Source organism: Panthera onca, chromosome A3 (assembly GCF_046562875.1).
Source record: "Panthera onca isolate mPanOnc1 chromosome A3, mPanOnc1 haplotype 2, whole genome shotgun sequence".
NCBI classification, from domain to species: domain Eukaryota; kingdom Metazoa; phylum Chordata; class Mammalia; order Carnivora; family Felidae; genus Panthera; species Panthera onca.
In genome coordinates, this window is record NC_138341.1 from 82895376 (window position 1) to 82914065 (window position 18690).

At 38.1% G+C, this 18690-nt stretch overlaps 1 long non-coding RNA gene across 2 annotated transcripts; it reads left to right on the forward strand.

Moving 5' to 3' along the window:
- On the forward strand, positions 1-17388 carry LOC145715366 (uncharacterized). 2 transcript variants are annotated; one of them, XR_014137425.1, is made up of 4 exons: positions 1-115; positions 4913-5119; positions 14460-15042; positions 16779-17388. It is a non-coding gene; the product is annotated as an uncharacterized LOC145715366 (long non-coding RNA). The 2 variants fall into 2 exon arrangements; XR_014137424.1 differs by lacking the exon at positions 14460-15042 and having other exon boundaries at positions 8-115.
- Positions 17389-18690: the final 1302 nt, after the last annotated feature.

The window sequence follows — 18690 nt, forward strand, 5'->3', positions numbered from 1 at the left end:
TGCGCGGCGGTGGTCCGGGAGAGGCGGGCCCCGTGCGCAGCCGCAGTTTGGGCCCGGGACGCGGAGCTGACGGCGCGCGCCTGTGAAGCGTGAGAGACGCGCCAGCTTTGTTGTGGTAATGATGATGTTTTATGTTTCCAAGAACGGGAGGGTTCAGTAAAGAGCTTCACCAAAGAGTATGCCCCCCTCCGCCCCCCGCCCCCGCCCCGGGTGGCGGCTGCCCAGCCTGGGAGACTCAAGACTTAGGCTCTAGTGGGCTCTGAGTGACGTGGAGTAGGTTCCTCTGGCCCCTCCAAACTTCGGCTTGCCCGTTGGAAAAGCAGCGGAAATAATGTAGACTAATCTCAGAGAGCTGTGAGGATCCTGCAAATGCTTCCTGAGCCCGAGGGGAGGTTACAGTTGCCTGGAATAATTAATAATAAGCATGTAATAAATAAACGTGATAAATCAGAAACATACAATAAACAAGAGAAGAACACGATAAATAAAATAATGTGGTGACAAGTGGTAGAAGAAAGGCCCTGTTTCCAGATGAAAACTAAGGCCGGGAGTGAGCTGCTTTCTTTTGGAAGCTTGGGAGAGGTGGCATGTGGACTGAGAAAGTTGAGAATATATATATATATATATATATATATATATATATATATATATATATATATATATATATATATATGGCGGAAACTTTCTGAACAAACTGAGTAATCAGGGAGATAAGCAGGAGGCAGGATCGATCATTCAGGACCTAAAAGGCCCTGGCAGAGCTTTAAGATTTTATTTTGAGTGCAATGAAAGGAATTAAGCAGTGCATGACGCCAAATAGTGTGTATATCGATCACTTGGCACAGGGACTGACATATGGTAAGTACTTAATATTAATTATGGTTATTAGCCCCTCTTATTAGGAACTTATTTCAGTTCCTACTCCTCTCTCGGTCTGAGATTTTGATGAGAAATCTTAATTTAGTTGTGCAGGTTGCTAAATGCCTACATCTGTTGGATTTGATCTTGCAAAGTTTGTCGTGTGAAAGGGCACCGTTTAGGAAAGAATGAGATACTGAAATTTAGAGTGGAGATGTGTGGTTGGAACCAGATGAATCTGACAAGCTTGAGCCCCCCACCCAAGTCACTCTGAGCCTTCTTTGCCTCTAGAAGTAATTTGCCTTCTTGTATCCAAGGAAACTAGCCTTCCTGTGCTTCCTGAAGTTTGCATGGTTAACCCATCCGGGGTAGGTGCTTTGAAGAGGAATAGTCCTGTTTCTCAAGACCCATTGAAACCACTCACTTTTCACTAGATAGATAATGAGGGTAAAATCTCAGCATACTCCAGGGGGCAGGTAGACACTGTGACCTCAGAGAAAATTGCTTACAAACCAAAAGAATTGAAAGACTGCTAATATATAATCAGCATACCTTGGAAATGTATAGGGTAGGAAATTTTAAGTGTGTCAGATTAAGGAGGGAAAACTATAACACTAGATTAGGCAGAATTCACCAATAGGAATGCACTTACTAGGTTCCAGATGGAATGTGTTTGCTTGGAGAGCCAGAGGTGGCTTTCATAGTTTGACTGGTTGGTTGACTGAAACATGGCCTCAGAGGTTTCTTGGCATAATTTGATTATCTTGGGCTGTCAGAGGTTTCCTGGCATAATATGAAGAAGGGAGTCCAAAGCTTGAGAAAATAAGAGTGTTACAGTGGATTTATGATGTATGACCTGCATGCCTAACCCCCAAATACATCCCATAAGAATGCCTGGAAGGCACTACCTTAATTAGGCATTGAGGACTATGTTAGTGGGAGAAGCACTTACATTCTTTCTTTCTTTTTTTTTTTTAAGTTTATTTTGAGAAAGAGACAAAGCATGAGTCCGGGAGAGGCAGAGAGAATGAAGGGAGAGAGAATCCGAAGCAAGCTCTGCGTTATCAGCATGGAGCCTGGCATGGGGCTCGAACCCATGAACCGTGACATCATGACCTGAGCTGGAGTCAGAGGCTTAACTGACTGAGCCACCCAGGAGCCCCACACTTAATATTCTTGAAGAGGCTTGTGATTGCTCTCTTTTGTAGGCTGGGTGTAGCTATGGGTGATACTGCTTTTGAGGTGATATCCCTAGTTTAAACGGAGGTAAAAGGATCCCAGATTATTGGAGGCCAGATGGCACCACTTTGACATCAAAGACAAGGTGGGCATATTTACTGTAAGAGGTAACATGTACCAGTGATCAGAATGCCTTGGCCTTCAGGAATCTTTTACTATGGCTAGTTGACTGTAATATCCCTAGGAATGAAATAACCTACTAGAGTATTGCTTGTGTTATATAACAGAAAAAACTCTAGATTTGGTACCCAAAATCCTAACTTGATTTGCTATAGGAGAATCACAGCCTCTTACCCAATACTAGACACAAATCAATTCACAAACAGAGCCCCTTGAGTCAAGGGGAGTCTAGGTAACCTTAGGTGGAATCTTGAAGCATTCACATGAGTATATACCATAAGTCTTCCTCCAAACTTTCCCTTGTGGAGCCTGCAGCCGTTATTAGAATGGGAATTATGAAAAAGGAAATACCCAGATCTTTGGAGAATTATTAGACACTGGCTTCAGATTGACACTAATTCATAGGAGCTCAAAATGCCACTGTGCACCATCAGTAAAAATGGAGCTGTACTGGTAATCCTGAGTACTATATACTTGATGCAGTGATTTTCTAGGACAACTCACCAGACTCAGTATATAGTCATACACCTATAGCTGAGATTTATTACAGGAAAATGACACAAAGCAAAATCAGCAAAGTGACTTGCATGGGACAAAGTCTAAAGGAAAATAGTAATGAACCTCCAAGTGTCCTATCCCAGTGGAGTCACACAGGATATAATTAATTTCTCCAGCTATGAGTTATGACACGTATGAAATGTGTACCAGGGGAGATTCTTAGAGACTTAGTGCCCATCTATCACCTAACTACCCTAACTACTGTGCAGAGAAGAGTTAACATAGCAGGCCTGTTATCCTTTGAAAGGTCTGCTTAAAATGTTGTCCCTTGGGACAGCTGCATGCAGAAGAATGAGACAGGATCATTTTCTTACACTACATACAAAAATAAACTCAAAATGGATTAAGGATCTAAATGTGAGACATGAAACCATAAAAACCCTAGAAGAAAGAGTCCATGACAAAGTAGCAAGAGTTGCAGAGATGGAGGCTATACACAGGCTCAGTAGCATGGCTTTACTCTTCAATGCATCTTCAATGCCTGATATGCCAACAGCAAAGACCAACATTTAATTCCCGCTATGCTACCATTCCGTGGGGGATCAGTCTGCTGTAAGATTGACCGTATCAGAACTCTCTTATTATGGAAGGTGCAGAGATTGATCCTTAGTGGAATAAACTGATATTCTACGTACGTATTTGCCTTCTGTGTTCATGATGCTTCTGACAACACCACTGTCCATGGCCTCACAGCATATCTTCTCTTCCTTTGTGGTATTTCACAGTATTGCTCCTGATCAGTGTACTTGTTTCACTACCAAGGAAGTAAAGCAATGGGGTCATCCTTATTGAATTCACTGATCTTAGCACATATCACATCCCCAAGAAGAGGCTGGCCTAATTGAATAAATAATGTCTTATTGAAGGTTCAATTACAGTGTTAGATACCCTAAAAGAATGGAGTTCTGTCTTAAAGCATATAGTATATGCTTTGAATTAGAGACCATTATATGGTGCTGTCTCCCCCATATCCAGAAGACATAGTTTAGGAATCAAATTGTGAAAGTGGGAATAACTCCTCTCACTTGCACCTAGTAACTCACTTAGTCCATTAGTGCCATCTCAGCTACTTTGAACCCTGTGTTTTGAGGTCTTTGATCCTAAGAGGGCAATGCTTCCACCATGGGGCCTCACAAAGGTTCTGTTGAATTAGAAGATGAGACCACCACCTGGCCACTTTGGCCTTATGCCACTAACCCAGGAAGAAGAAGGGGTTATTCTACTGGCTAGAGCGATTGACCGATTCTGATTACCAAGGAGAAATTGGGTTGTTGTACAATGGCATGAAGAAAGACTGTATGTAGAAAACCACACAACATACAAACAAACAAAAATAGAACTATTACAGAATCAGACCCTTCACTGATAAAGACTTGCATCATTCCATGAGGTGAATAACTCTGACCAGTTGATGTTTTAGCAGAGGGCAAGTGAAATTCAGCTCAGGCCATGGTCTCATGGTTCATAGAATCGAGCCCTGTGTTAGACTCTACGCTGACAGTGTGGAGCCTGCTCGTGATTCTCTCTCTCTCTCTCTCTGCCCCTTCCCCACTTGTGCCCTCCCTCTCTCTCAAAATAAATAAACTTTAAAAAATATTTTCAAAGTTAAAAAAAAAAAAGATATAGGACACAAAGAAGAAAGCCATAGATACCATATCAACTATGACCTTATGTCCAGTTACAGATGTGAGGACTGTTATGATTATTTGTATATGCTATCCTTCTGTCTTCTTCTTCCAAGGATAATTATATATGTGAGTGATGGAGGTTAACCTTGCAATTTAGTCTTTAGGTAGCATAATATTCAGTGTGATTGTGACTAAAATCGGGGAGCAATTAATATAGTCAGTAATAGATACAGTGAATATTGAGACTGTGTCCTTTTTGTTAGGTGGAAAATTATATGGAAACTGAAATATGAATAGAAGGATGTATTTGGACAAAGGATGGACAAAATTATTGATTGATCTCAGTTCCAAATCCAAATATACATATAATTGTCCTGCTCTGTGATACTGGAGAAGAACCCTGTCAAAATTTCTCCTTTACTAGATGGTCTAATGTTAATCTTTTTTAGTAGAAGGTGCTGAGGGACTAATGTGCTTTTCTCTCTTCTTGTTCCTGTGGTATGTGGCAGCCAAAAGAGTGTGAAATACCTACTGGTGCTTAGCCCCAGCAAGTTTCAGTGCCACCCAATGCAAGCAGAAAATTCCACTGACATCCCAGCTGGTTTCCAGGTGAACCTCCCAGGTGTCATAGCAAGTAATTTCCTAGCCATTTCCACAGACACACTGGCTGGTGGCTTCCCAGTGAGTTTCATCAGTGTCTCAACCAAGGGCAATAGGTAAGTAGAAGATATAAAGACATCCAAATTTGTTATAGAGAGAAATAAAACTGTCTATATTTCATAGACCACCTGCTCATCTATATAGAAAATACTAAGAGGTCTGTAAGAAATCTACTAGAACTAAAAGATTACAAAATACAAGGTCAATGTACAAATAAGGAATTTTCTTTATATATCCTAGCAATGAATAATTAGAAACTAGAGTTTAAGAAGAAAATCGTTAGGAAAACATTAAATATGAAATAAGGATAAAGTTGACTAAAAATGTGCAGAGAGAAATCCTCTTTGGACCTGTTGAATTCCTGTGCTTCTTAGTGGGCACACCAAGGTGGTAAACCTCTAACCATTCTTTTCTTTCTTTTCTTTTTTTTTTATTTTTTTATTTTTAAAAATGCTTTATTTATTTTTAAGAGACAGAGAGAGAACAAGCAGGGGAGGGCAGATAGACAGGGAGACAGAGGATCTGAAGCAGGCTCCATGCTGACAGCAGCAAGCCTGATGTAGGGCTTGAACTCACAAACCACAAGATCATGACCTGAGCCAAGGTCAGACACTCAGCCGACTGGGCCACCTGGGCACCCCACCATTCCTTCATTTGTGTCATTTTCTCAGAGCTGATTATACAGTTGGTAACCTTGAAAGATGAGGTGATGTCCTTTCACTTATCAAAGGTAAAGCTTACTTTGTCCTTACCAACAAGCTGAGTGTTTCTGAGTTGTGATTAAAAAACACTATCTGTGCAGAATCCATATGGGTCTGCTGCATCACTCTCCTGGAATATGGAAGCAAGAGAAATTGGCATAAACATGCTGGTGTTTTTGCTATTTGTTGCGTCATGAGTAATAAAGTATTTTGTCTCTTATGCAGGGGTCTCATGTCTTTTGTTGGCATCTGTGAAATGGTAATAGGCTAACTTAATTTTTAAATGGCGTAAGATCAAACTTAACACCCAGCAAAGACCTATACACTGAGAGATATGAAAATGGACCTAAATAAATGGAGAGATATACCATGAACATGAACTGGAAGACTGAATATTGTTAAGATATTACTCTCATTTGTAGTATACTACATTGAAACACAACTGCTTGTCATTAGAATGGCTACAGATGAAAAGAGTCGGAGGGATATGGAATAATAATTCCAATGGGAATATGAAATGCCACATCCATTTTGGAAAAGAGATGGGCAATTTCTTTAAAAAGTTAAACAGTTAAACATACACCTACCATGTATACTTCAATTATACTCTGAGATATTTACACAGTATATATGAGAGCATATATCCAAATGAGTTTTGTACACAGATGCCCATACAAACTTTATTTGTAGTAGCCACAAACTGGAAACAATCTATCCATCAAAAGGTGAACTTGCTAAACAAATTGTGGTAAATCCATACAGTAGAGTTCTGCTTAGCAATAAGGTACTATGAATTCGTACCACAATATGGATGAATCTCAAAATAATTATGCTGACTGAAGAGATAAGATGAAAAGGAATACATGTAGGATTCCATTCATGTAAAGATTTCACAGAACTCTTGTTTCACCTCCCAACATGTAAAGAGCTTGGAAGTTGACACTTCTATTCTTACCATAAGTAAAAAAAATATGGAGAAATTGAAACAAATAACTTTTAATGGAGACATCTGAAAATTGATGTCACAGGGTAAGCCATCACCTGGGAATCTGGAGAGAGCCTAATACAGACACAGTCAGCTTAATACCAGCAGAAGTTGCTGGAACTAGTAACCCGCAGGAACACTTCCATTGTAATTTTGATGAATTATTGGAGGTTGACAGTTGACTGGCATGAGACTTAAATCTTGGGGGCCCAGTCTCAGGGATACCCATACTCTCATGGTATTTACCAACAGAAGCTCCACACCAGATTTTTATGGTGAGGATTTGAGAAAAGTCCCTGTATGTTTTCAACAGGGAGAGGAGAAAATTTAAAAATTAACACAGGAAAATTAACCATTTTGAAATACACACATAACAAAGGTTTATTATCTAAGGTAAGCTACCAGAGCCTTATCTGACTTGAAAAAGGACAATTAAACAACTCTAGCACCCTCTAGCATTTTATTTCACACAAAAGGAGGGGGAAAAAAAGGGGGCCAACATATGCTTCCAAAAGTCATAATCCAAAGACTCAAACCCACTAAAGCATTGAGATTTAATAATCATAAGGTTATAGAATGTTTTCCCTCTCCTACACCTTATGAAAATATCAACAAACCTTCAGTAAGAGTGCATTACAACTGAGAAACATGTAAGACATACACCCTATTTAAGGACTTTCTAAGGAAACCCAAATACAGCAGGAAAAACAAAAAACACGGGAACTGGAGAAAACTGAAGCCTCTGGAACTTATAGCCATAAACACATTAAATACAGCCTAATTCCTAGCAATATTAATATAAAACCTCACTTTAAAAGCCTAATCACTTGAGCTTCTATTCCCCAATACGTACATGCCTGGCTTTTGACAAAAATTTAAAATGCATGCTAAAGGGCAAGAATGAACAGTCTGAAGAGACAAGCGTCAGAACTAGGCTCACATACGACACAGGCCTTATAATTATCAGAGGACTTAAAGTGACTATGATTAATACATTAAGGGCTCTTATGGAAAGTAGACAACATGCAAGAACAGAGGGACAATGCAAGCAGAGATGAAAACTCTAAAAAGGAATTGAAAGGAAATGATAGAAATCAAGAACATTATAATAGAAATGAAGATTGCCTTTGATGTGCTTATCAGTAGACTGAACTCAGCTCAGGAAAGAATCCTTGAGTTTGAAGATAGGTCAATAAAAAATGCCCGAAGTGAAAAGCAAAGATAAAAAAATAATGAATTTTAAAAATATATCAGAATATTGAAGACCGTTGGGACAATTTCAAAAAGTATGTGATATGCATAATTGGAATACCAGAGGAAGAAGAAAGAGAATTATTATTTGAAGTAACAATGGTCTAGAATTTCCCAAAATGGATGACAGAGACCATACCACAAAAGACTCAGAGAACACCAAGCAGGATAAATACTAAAAACCCTACATGAGCTGTATATTAAAAATGCAGAAAACCAAAGAACAACAACAACATTCAAGGGAATCTAATTGACATTTATGAAATACTTCATCTAGCATTGCAGAATACCCATTCATCTCAGGTTTGCATTGACATTCACCAAGAGACCACATTCTGGGCCTTAATATATACCTTAACAACTTTAGAAAAATAAAAAAGTATGCACAATGGGTTTAAACTAGAAATTGATAACAAAATTACCAGATTTTCAACACCCTTGAAAATAAACAACATACATTTTTTTAAGTTTATTTATTTATTTTGAGGGAGTGGGGGCAGAGAGAGAAGGAGAGAGAGAGAATCCCAAGTAGGCTCCATTCTGTCAGTGCAGATCCTGACATGGCTCAAACCCACGAACTGTGAGATCAGGATCTGAGCCAAAGTTAAGAGACGCTTAACTGACTGAGCCACCCAGGTGCCCCTAACAACATAGTTTTAAGTAGCACATGGGTCAAAGATGAAGTCTTACAAGATATTAAAAAATATTTTCAACTAAACAAAAATGTGACTTCTCAGAATTATGAAATAGAACAATTGTGGCACTCAGAGGGAAATTTATAACATTGAATGCATGTATCAGAAGAAAGATCTAAAGTCAACAATCTAAGCTTAACATTTTAGGACACTAAAGGAAGAACAATTTTAATTTCTTTCTTTGGAATCAATTTTCTAATCCATATCACATTCTCTTTTCTTGAAGAACTTCCTTTCACATTTCTTATAAATGTAGGTCTGCTGGCACTGAATTCTCTATATTGTATGACAAGGTTTGATTTTCCTTCCTCTTATTTATTTTTTAAACTTTTTAAAACTTTCCTTCCTTTTACTTATTTTTTAAACTTTTTAAAAAGTTCATTATTTTGAGAGAGAGAGAGGGAAAGAGAGTACTGTCAGCACAAAGCCCAGTGTGGGACTTGAACCCACAAACTGCAAGATCATGACCTGAGCTGAAGTTGGATGCTTAACTGACAGCTATCCAGGTGCCCCATTATCACTTTACTGTATTTTAAATGATCCTCTTCTGAATTTATCTCCTACATATTCTCAAGGTGCTTCTTGACATTTGTTACCTTTAGATCAATCATACCCTGAGGAATTTAGCCAAGGAGATTTCTGGTAACTTCTCACATACTTCACCTTTTAGCCAAATGCCCTTTAAGTAGACCTGTTGCCAGTGGATTTCTAACTCTGAACATATTCAAGGAGTAGAACTTGTTTGTTTGTTTCACCTTTAAAATTTTACTTCATCCCTTAGAATCCTGTTTATAGGTTTTTGAGAAACCCTATTGAATGGATTTCACAGTACATTCCCGTGTTTGTTTGCTTGTTTCTTTCTTTCATGTTTGTTTGTTTATTTATGTATTTATTTATTTTGAGAGAGAGAGCACGCAAGCAGGGGAGGGGAAGAGAGAGAGAATCCCAAGCAGCTCTGCACTGTCAGCACAGATGTAGGGCTCAAACTCAAGAACTGTGAAATCATGACCTGAGCCAAAATCAAGAGTCAGAGGCTCAACCGACTGAGCCACCTAGGGGCCCCCTTCCCTTCACTTTTAAAAAGTATAGAATTCTGGTATGGCATGTGGGTTTTTTTTCTTCCAGCACTTAAAAGATTTCACTCCATGTTTTTTCATCCCTTGTGTTTTCTAATGAAAAGTTGTTGTAACTCTTAAACCTCTGGGTAATTTGCCTTCTTTTCTGTGGCTGCCTTTAGGATTTTTATCTTTGTCTTTTATGTTCAGCAGTTTGAATACGGTAGGTCTATTTTTTTTTTTTCTATTTTGGTATTAATATTGCTTGATATTCTCTGAGTTTCTTGGATCTGTTGTTTGGTGTATCTCCAATTTAGGAATATTCTCAGCCATTATTTTTCCAATATTTCTTCTGCCCCATTCTCTGTCTTCTACTGTTGGGACTCCAGTGATACATAGACCCATTTATTACTGCCCATCAGACTTTGAATGGTGTGTTCTGTTTATTTTTATTTTTTTCTCTTTTTTCTTTTTGCGTTTCAACTTGGGTAATCTCTATTGATCTGTCTTTAAGTTCAATGTTTCTTTCCTTGGCTGTGTTTCGTATGCTGATGAATTTGATAAAGGCAATCTTCATCTACTGTGTTTTGATGTCTAGATTTGCATTCAATTCTGTCTTATAGTTTACATATCTCTGCTGAAGATGTAAATCAAGTCTTAAATGTCTACCTTTTCCATTATAATCTTTAACATATTTATCTGTTATTTTAATTCCATATTATGATAGATTCAACATCTGGGTTATGTCTGGGCTTGGTTATGATTATTTTGTCTCTTCAGACTTTGTTTTTTCTTTTACAACAACATTCTTAAAAGGTAATTCACATATTATACCATTCACCTATTTAACACCTACAATTCGAGAGCTTTTAGAATACTCATGGGATAGTGCAATCATCACCACAATAAATTTTAGGTTAGGGATGTCTGGGTGGCTCAATTGGTTAAGAGGTCGACTCGATTTCAGCTCATGTCATGATCTCAGTGGCTCGTGGGATGATCTCCACACTGACAGAAAGGAGCCTGCTTGGAATTCTTTCTCTCCTCTCTTTCTGCTCCTCCCCTGCTCTTCCTTCTCTCTATCAAAATAAATACATAAACTTAAAAACACAAAACTTACTTTTAGAATATTGTAGTCACCCTGAAAAGACAACCTGTACATCTTAGACATCACCCTGCAAACCCCCAACCCTCCTAGGCCCCAGGAGGCTACTAATCTATTTTCTGCCTCTATGTATTTGCCTATTCTGGACATTTCATAATAAATAGAATTATGCAATATGTGTTCCATTGTGACTAGCTTCTATTAATATTGGTTTCAAGGTTTGTCCTTATGGTAGCATAGATGCCAATAACATTCATTGTGTGGATAGACCACATTTTATTTATCCATTCATTGATTAATAGACATTTGGGTTTGTTCTAATTTGGGGATAATACAGGTTTAATACTGCTATGAACATTTGTGTACAAATTTTTGTGTATATACATGTTTCTATTTTTCTTGAAGTAGAATTGCTCGTGGTAACTCTATGTTTAAACATCGGAAGAACTGTCAAAACTGTTTTCAAAAGTGGCTATATTATTTTATATTACCACCTGCAGTGGATGGAAGTTCTAATTTCTCCATGTCCTCAAACATTTATTAGTTAATGGTAGTTGTGTGGATTTACATTTTCCTGATGGTCAACACTGTTGAGCATCTTTTTATGTGCCTTTTTGCTGTTTGCGTATCTTGTTTGGAGAAATGTCTGTTCAGGTACTTTGTCCATTTTTAAATTGGGTTGTCTTTTTATCATTGAATTGTAAAATTTCCTTATATATTCTAGATGTAAATCTCTTATACGGATTATTATTATTATTAAATCTCCATATGGATATGTGTATTATTAATATCTATCCTATTCTGCAGGTTGTCTTTTCACTTTCTTGATAGTGTTCTTTGATGAACAATAGTTTTTAACTTTGAGGATGTCCAGTTTATTTTTTGTCTCTTAATTGCTTGTGCTTTTGTTGTAGTATCTAAAATGACATTGCCTAATCCATGGTTATGAATATTTATGCTCACTTTTTTTCTAAGAACTTTATAGTTCAGCTCTTCAGTTTAGGCCTTTGATCCATAGTGAATTAAATTTTTGTGTATTTTGTGAGAAGGGGAGGAAGGGGGTGGGCCATGTCTCAAATGTCAAGAACTCTTGCTGTTTGTATCAAATTTTTAGTAGATTTTTGACTAAATGTTTCTACATTGGTTTATGTAATTGTCCTTTAGGACAATTTGCTCAGACTGTAAATGGTTGAGTGTTTTAAATAGCTTTTACCAGTTATGCTTGTGTTATTGGGGAATGGGTGCATCGAGTTCCTCAAGCTGCCACTTTGGAAGTGGAACTTAGGCTCCATTTTCTTCTTGCTTTTCACATGTTCTGTAATATTTTTGTTAAATGCTTGGCATGTTGTATAGGACACTAGTTAGTGAGATAAATATAAATATATATGTGTATTTTGCTTATATACTTGGAGGTGAGCACAACTTTCCTTCTGCTGATCCTTCAGTGTGAAGGTGTGTGTTAATCTAGTCAGGAGCTTGACTGAGCTGGAAGTTTGTTGTTGCCCAGTTACCCTCAGTAATTACTTTGCTGGTTACCCTCTCTGTACCATAGACTTCATGGTCTTGAGTGCAGGGGTTCTCAGTTGAGGATGATTTTGCTTTCTGGGGGACATTTGGGACTGCCTGGGAGTATTGCTACTAGCATCTGGCGAGTAGAGACCAGAGATAATGCTGAACATCTTGCACCTCACAGGATGGCACCCACAACAAAAAATGATCCAGCACATAATGTCAGCAGTGCCCAAGTTAGGAAACTACTCTAGAGCTACCTGAAATTCCACATAGTTTGCTAGAGGGTTTTCCTATTATATCTGCTGTCCTCTTGGCCAGCTTTGCACGGTCCCTCAGAGAGCATATTTCTCTTGGAATTCCTAGGTATATTCCACTGTTATTTCTACTTTGACGCATGTTAGCTTGTGGGTAGCTGGCAGGGGAGGGGAGCATTCTCTGATGTTCTGACTATGTCTTAGCCAGGCTCTGTGAACCTGAGGCTTGGGGTGTGGCCTTCACAAGTGTTCACATTTTCATTCTGCTGTATGCTAGGCCTGACACCACATATTCTAGTTTCTCACTTAGGGAGAGAGATTTCTTTAATAGACTTTATTTTTCAGATCAGTTTTAGATTAATAGAAAAAAAAAATGGAACATAAAGAGTTCCTACATATCCCCTGCCTCCACACACGCAGAGCCTGCCCTATTATCAGTATCCTGTGCCACAGTTTATATTTGTTATAATCAATGAACTTGCATTGACCCATCATGGTCACACGAAGCCCATGGTTTACATTTTGTGTTGTACAGTCTGCGGGTTTGGACAAATGCATAAAGGCATGTATCCAGCGTTATACTATCATGCAAAATATCCTCACTGTTCTATCAATCCTGCACACTCTACTTACTCCTGCTTCTCTCTTGGGGTAAAGTTTCTTCTTTGCTTCCTTCTTTCCTTCCTTTCTTTTTACCTCCTTTTTTTTCTTGCTTAAAACACACACACACACACACACACACACACACACACACACACACACACAAAACACACACAAAAGAAACCCTTTTGTTTTTCTCAGCTACAAAGGATTTTCTCTAACGCCCTAAGGTGACAATTTTGTTGCTCTTCTCCATTCGGATTTAGGCTTTTGTTCCACAGGAGAGTTGTCAGTAGAGTTTGGCAGTGGCTACTTTTCTGATGCCTCAGGCAATACTGAGGTAGGAGAGGATGGAGATTCTCCCCAGTCTTTGGAAATACCTGGAAGAGTTTGTTGATGCAAACAAATTGATATGAATCCCCCTGTGTATGGGTAGATCTTTATGCTAGCCACACTTGGACTGTAGCAATTCATAAGGAATTTGTAGCTAACTTACATGCCACTCAGCATGATCCACTATATATGCATGGGTCCTTTTTCTTCCTGGAGGCACATGTCTTTCCCAAGAGATACAGATTGGTTAGTTGTTTACCTGAGATCTCAATTCTCTCATGGGTTCAAAAAAAGTTATTCATTTAAAGTTTGTCTAACCTTTTGTTTGTAGAAAGGGTGGCAGAATGTTCCTTCCAGTTTCTACACTTCCAAGATGAAAATGGAACTTACTCCTTTTTTTTTTTTTTTTTACATTGCTATAATTCTTTGACAGCTGCTATTGAACTGCAATCTGCAAAGAGCATCTAACTCCTGGCTTTAGTTTTATGTTCTGGGGTAACACTTTAGGGTCCCACCCTTATGACCTCATTTTATCCTAATTACCTCCTAACAAGTACTATATCCAAAGAAAGTCACAATGGGGTTAGGGATTCAACATATGAATTTTGGGGGGCACACAAACTGGCATAATAAGAAACCCTGCCATGGAGAGATGCCTCAGTTTCCTTATTGATAAAATAGGGGAAATCATAGCACTTATTACAGTGGGTTATTGTGAAGTTTAAATGTGTTAATAAGCACTTAGAACAGTGCTTAGAACAGAGCCAGCGCTACGTAAGTGCTGGGTGCTATTAATTTGTCACTGTGGTCATTTTTGTTATTTAGCTGTTGTGTTATTTGAGTATCCTGATATGTCCTGATTTTCAAGTGCTTACCCCATACTTCCTATGGAATTAAATCTACAGAACTTAAAGGACTTGGCTGAGCAAAACATGAAGAGAAGTCTGTGCAGCCCCCCCATGCAGAAACCACCAGCACCTTTAACAGTGCTGCAGACAGCGGCCTCTCCCTGGACAGCTTCTGACTGTATTTTCACACCAATGCAACACCAGCTATTTCTTCTCTTTGAGACTTGGTAGCACAAAGATCACGTGGATGTGTCTCCCCACCCTGCACTCTCTTACTCCTGGATTGGATTGTCTTTCCTTTGGGGCACAGAACTGGCTTGCAGACACTGAGCCCATTTGAGCCTCTTGCTTTGAGAAAGTCATCTGAAGTGGGAATGAAAAGACCATCTTCATTTTTACTGAGAAAGAAGACCAGTGGCCAAGGTGTGGAAGGACAAGGCAACACACCCCAGAGCCAAGACAAACATGTCTTTCTCTATATGAAGATTCAAATCATGGCACACGAGATTCATGGAAAGCACTTTCACAACTGAGGGACAGGAGAAGGGAAACTTTTTATTCTCAGGTTTCTGGCATGTGGAGTGTAGCATGTACCCTCAAGAGAGAATTGCAAGGAAGCAAAGGGATGAGTAAATTCAAAGTAGCAATTCTTTAAGATGGATATTTGTATAATAGATACATTCTGATAAGTTATATCTGTTTGATTTCTAGTTTTACAAATCAAAAATATTTCCCCTTTAGTCCACTGTTTTGTTTTTGAAATTGTTTATTATGTTTTGATTGCAGTCGAAGGCAGGTTTTTAACAAATAAGTTCTCAGTTTTTTACCTCTTTCAGGAGCTAATGCACTTAAGTTCACTAATAGAGTTCCTTATGGAGCTCTATGAAGCTACATAGTGAACTCCCTTTCAAAGTAAAGGATGTCATTGTAATATAATCCCCTTTGTGTGAGTTACTTGTGTAAGTAGCTCTCAATTTAATGGAATACTAACTGCCTAAATTATTGAGGTGAGTGAGGCAATGGATCTTGCTACAGTTGTGTTCAGTGTAGGCTGTTCATCAGGGCCTTGGTACTTTGGTGGAGCCATCTTAGTAAAGGCTGATCAGCATCAAATACTATTGTGAAAATAGCAAATCTTGTATTTGTATTATAGAATATTTGTATTATATAAAAATTCCCACAACTGACCATAGTGGACCAGAGAATGCAAATTTTACCTGTGGCCAGCAGATGGCAGTGTTCAATCCAGTTCAGTTCACCTCCATAAGATTGCTGGCTTACTTATTTGGTTAGTTAAGTTTTTCCCGAGCACCTACCTCAAGCTGGTAGGGGTGTAGCAGTAAACAAAAACAGAACCACTAATAATGTCCAGTGAGTTTATTTGTTGTTACATACTATGTGTAAGATGATAAGGCCTGTGAATAATCTCTTAAAACTACAGGATGTGGTCCTGTTGTCATCTTGGTGGATGGGAGAGTAGTCAGGAGGAACACACACGAGAACCAAGAACCATTATAAAAACAGAACTTAAAGAAGTCAGTAGAGTCACAGAGACAGATGGCAATGTTTCACTGGCAGTAACAATCTGTTTCAATAATGATCATAGGGAAGCAATTGATGTTTCAGGTCTGTTGTCTTATGTTTAGGGCTGTGGTCCCACAGTCCCTTACTGTAACCCTTAGGGCCAGATGTGTTTAGAAGTCAGAATTTTGGGGATTTTGGAAAAGTAATATGTTATATATTACCTAATACCCCCATTGTAAGCTGGGGAGCCCTGTAATCAAACACATTCATACTTCTGCAATAAAATACATGAGAAATTCACACTATAATTTATATATACCCTTATGCCCATTAGGTCTGTTTTACCAACAGCTTTTGGTTTTCAGAGGTTTTTGAATGGCAGATAAATATTGTGGATCTATATTATTCCATGACAAAAAAGAATTCAACCCCAACTCTCTAGAAAACCATTCCAGTTTTTTTTTGGAAAATGGATTCTCAGTCTATAGAAGTTTGTGAGAGTTTGATTTATATACAGGCATACTTTGTTTTATTGGAGTATACTTTATTGTGCTTTAACGACATGGTGGTTTTTTACAAATTGGTGCTTTGTGGCAACGCTACATCGAATAAGTCTGTTGGTGCCATTTTTCCAATAATATTTGCTCACTGCATGTCTCTGTGTTAGATTTTGGTAATTCTCACAATCTTTCAAACTTTTTCATTATTATTATACTTGAATTGTATATCAGTGATAAAACTTTGCAATATCATGATATCATGATAAAACTTTGATGGATGAGGAGTTGCTTCTTATGGATGAACTAAGAAAGTGTTTTGTTTTGTTTTGTTTTGTTTTGTTGTTTTTTCCAGATGAATCTACTCCTGGTGAAGATACTGTGAAGATGGTTGAAATGACAACAAAGGACTTAGAATATCACATAAAATTAGTTGATAAAACAACAGCCGCAGTTTGAGAAGCTGGACTCCAGTTTTGAAAGAAGTTCTACTCTGGATGAAATACTATCAAATAGCATCGCCTGCTACAGAGAAATCACTTGTGAGAGGAAGAATCAATCCCAGTGGCAAACTTTATTGTTGTCTTATTTTAAGAAATTGCCTTCAGCAAACCACCCTGATCAGTCAGCAGCCATCAACATGGGGACAAGACCCTCCAACACACTTAAAAGATAACCACGATGTGAAATCTCAGATAATGATCAGCATATCTTAGCATATTTTTTTAATGTTTTATTTATTTTTGAGAGAGTGTGAGCAGGGGAGGGGGAAAGAGCAAGAGAGGGGCAAAGGATCTGAAGCGGGGCTGGAACTCGCCAACTGTGAGTTCATGACCTGAGCTGAAGTCAAATGCTCAACCAACTGAGCCACCTAAGCACCCTGCAATGAAGTATCTTTTAATTAAGGTATGTACATTGTATTTTTAGACATGATACTCTTGTGCATTTACAAGACCACGAACTGGGAAACCAAAAAGTTCATTTGGCTTGCTTTATTGTGTTATTTGTTCATTTCATTGCCATGGTCTAGAACCAAACTCACAATATCTCTGAAGTAGGCCCATATTTCTTTACAAATTTGTTTACCATTTTTAGGTCCTGGGTATTGTCATTCTTGAATATTTTTAAGATAAAGTGAACCAGAATTAATTTTGTTTTCAAAATGCTTAGTTTAATTAGATATTTTGAGATAATTAAGAGTATTACAGTATCAGGATTAGAAATTATGACCGTAGAAAAAAGAATGTTTGCTCATTATCATGACTTGAGATTTCTGCTAAGTTTCAGTGTATTTACCAATTAAAAAAAAAAAAAAACACAGTTAACTTAAAAAAAAAAAAAAGACATTGGATCAAAATAGTGGATCAAAGCCTTCCATTGTTTAGTTGTCCAGTCTTTGGTTGTCAAGTTTTATTTAACTTGTAAAAAACAAGAAGGAAACTTACCACCCTAACTTGGAGTGCTAATGATCTTCCTATACTCTAGATTTTAGAAGGTTGATTTTTAAACTTTTTTTTAATTAAAAAAATTAAAAAGGTTTTTGTCAATTTCTTTAAGTGACAAAAGACTCTAAAAGGAAAGTTATTTCCACGAAGTCAGGAGGCTCTCCAAATGAAATTGTGACAGTAGAATGATCAGGATGAGAGGAAAAAGGCAGGGATGACCAAAGAGTTCAGGGAGCTTTTAGAATGGAACAGTAAAACCAGACCAGCTTTCTTGGCTGGGGCAGTTACATCATGTTTTCTAATATCTGATTTCACAAAGTGTCTATGTTTGTTTCCTTGTTTATTCTTTATGTTGTTCTCAAAAGTACTTGAAGCAGCTTACATAAACATATATAAAATGACATGTTAAACAAGTGTGTGTGGGAGAGAAAGTCGGGGGCACACAGGAAGGAAACTAAGGAAGGCACCTTGGGAAGGGTGTGGGAAGCTGGGACATCACCTTTGTACATTTGTCTCTGAGCTTTCCAGGTACCCGGGTGGAGACAGAAGTGCTCTTGGTGTCATAAGAATATAAGTTCATTGAGGTTAGAGAGCACATTTTATTCACTACCATCATTCTGGGACACAGCAATCTGCCTTAAAACAGGCATTTGATAAATATTTATCAAAAGGATACAATTTATAGTGTCTCTAAGATTAAAAATAACAGCAGTGGTCTATGGAAACACAACTTCTTTCAGTATTCAGAAATTTCCTCCTGGTCTTCATAAGAAGGCACTGTAAATACAGGGGCTAACATTCTTGATAACATTTTGAAGAATA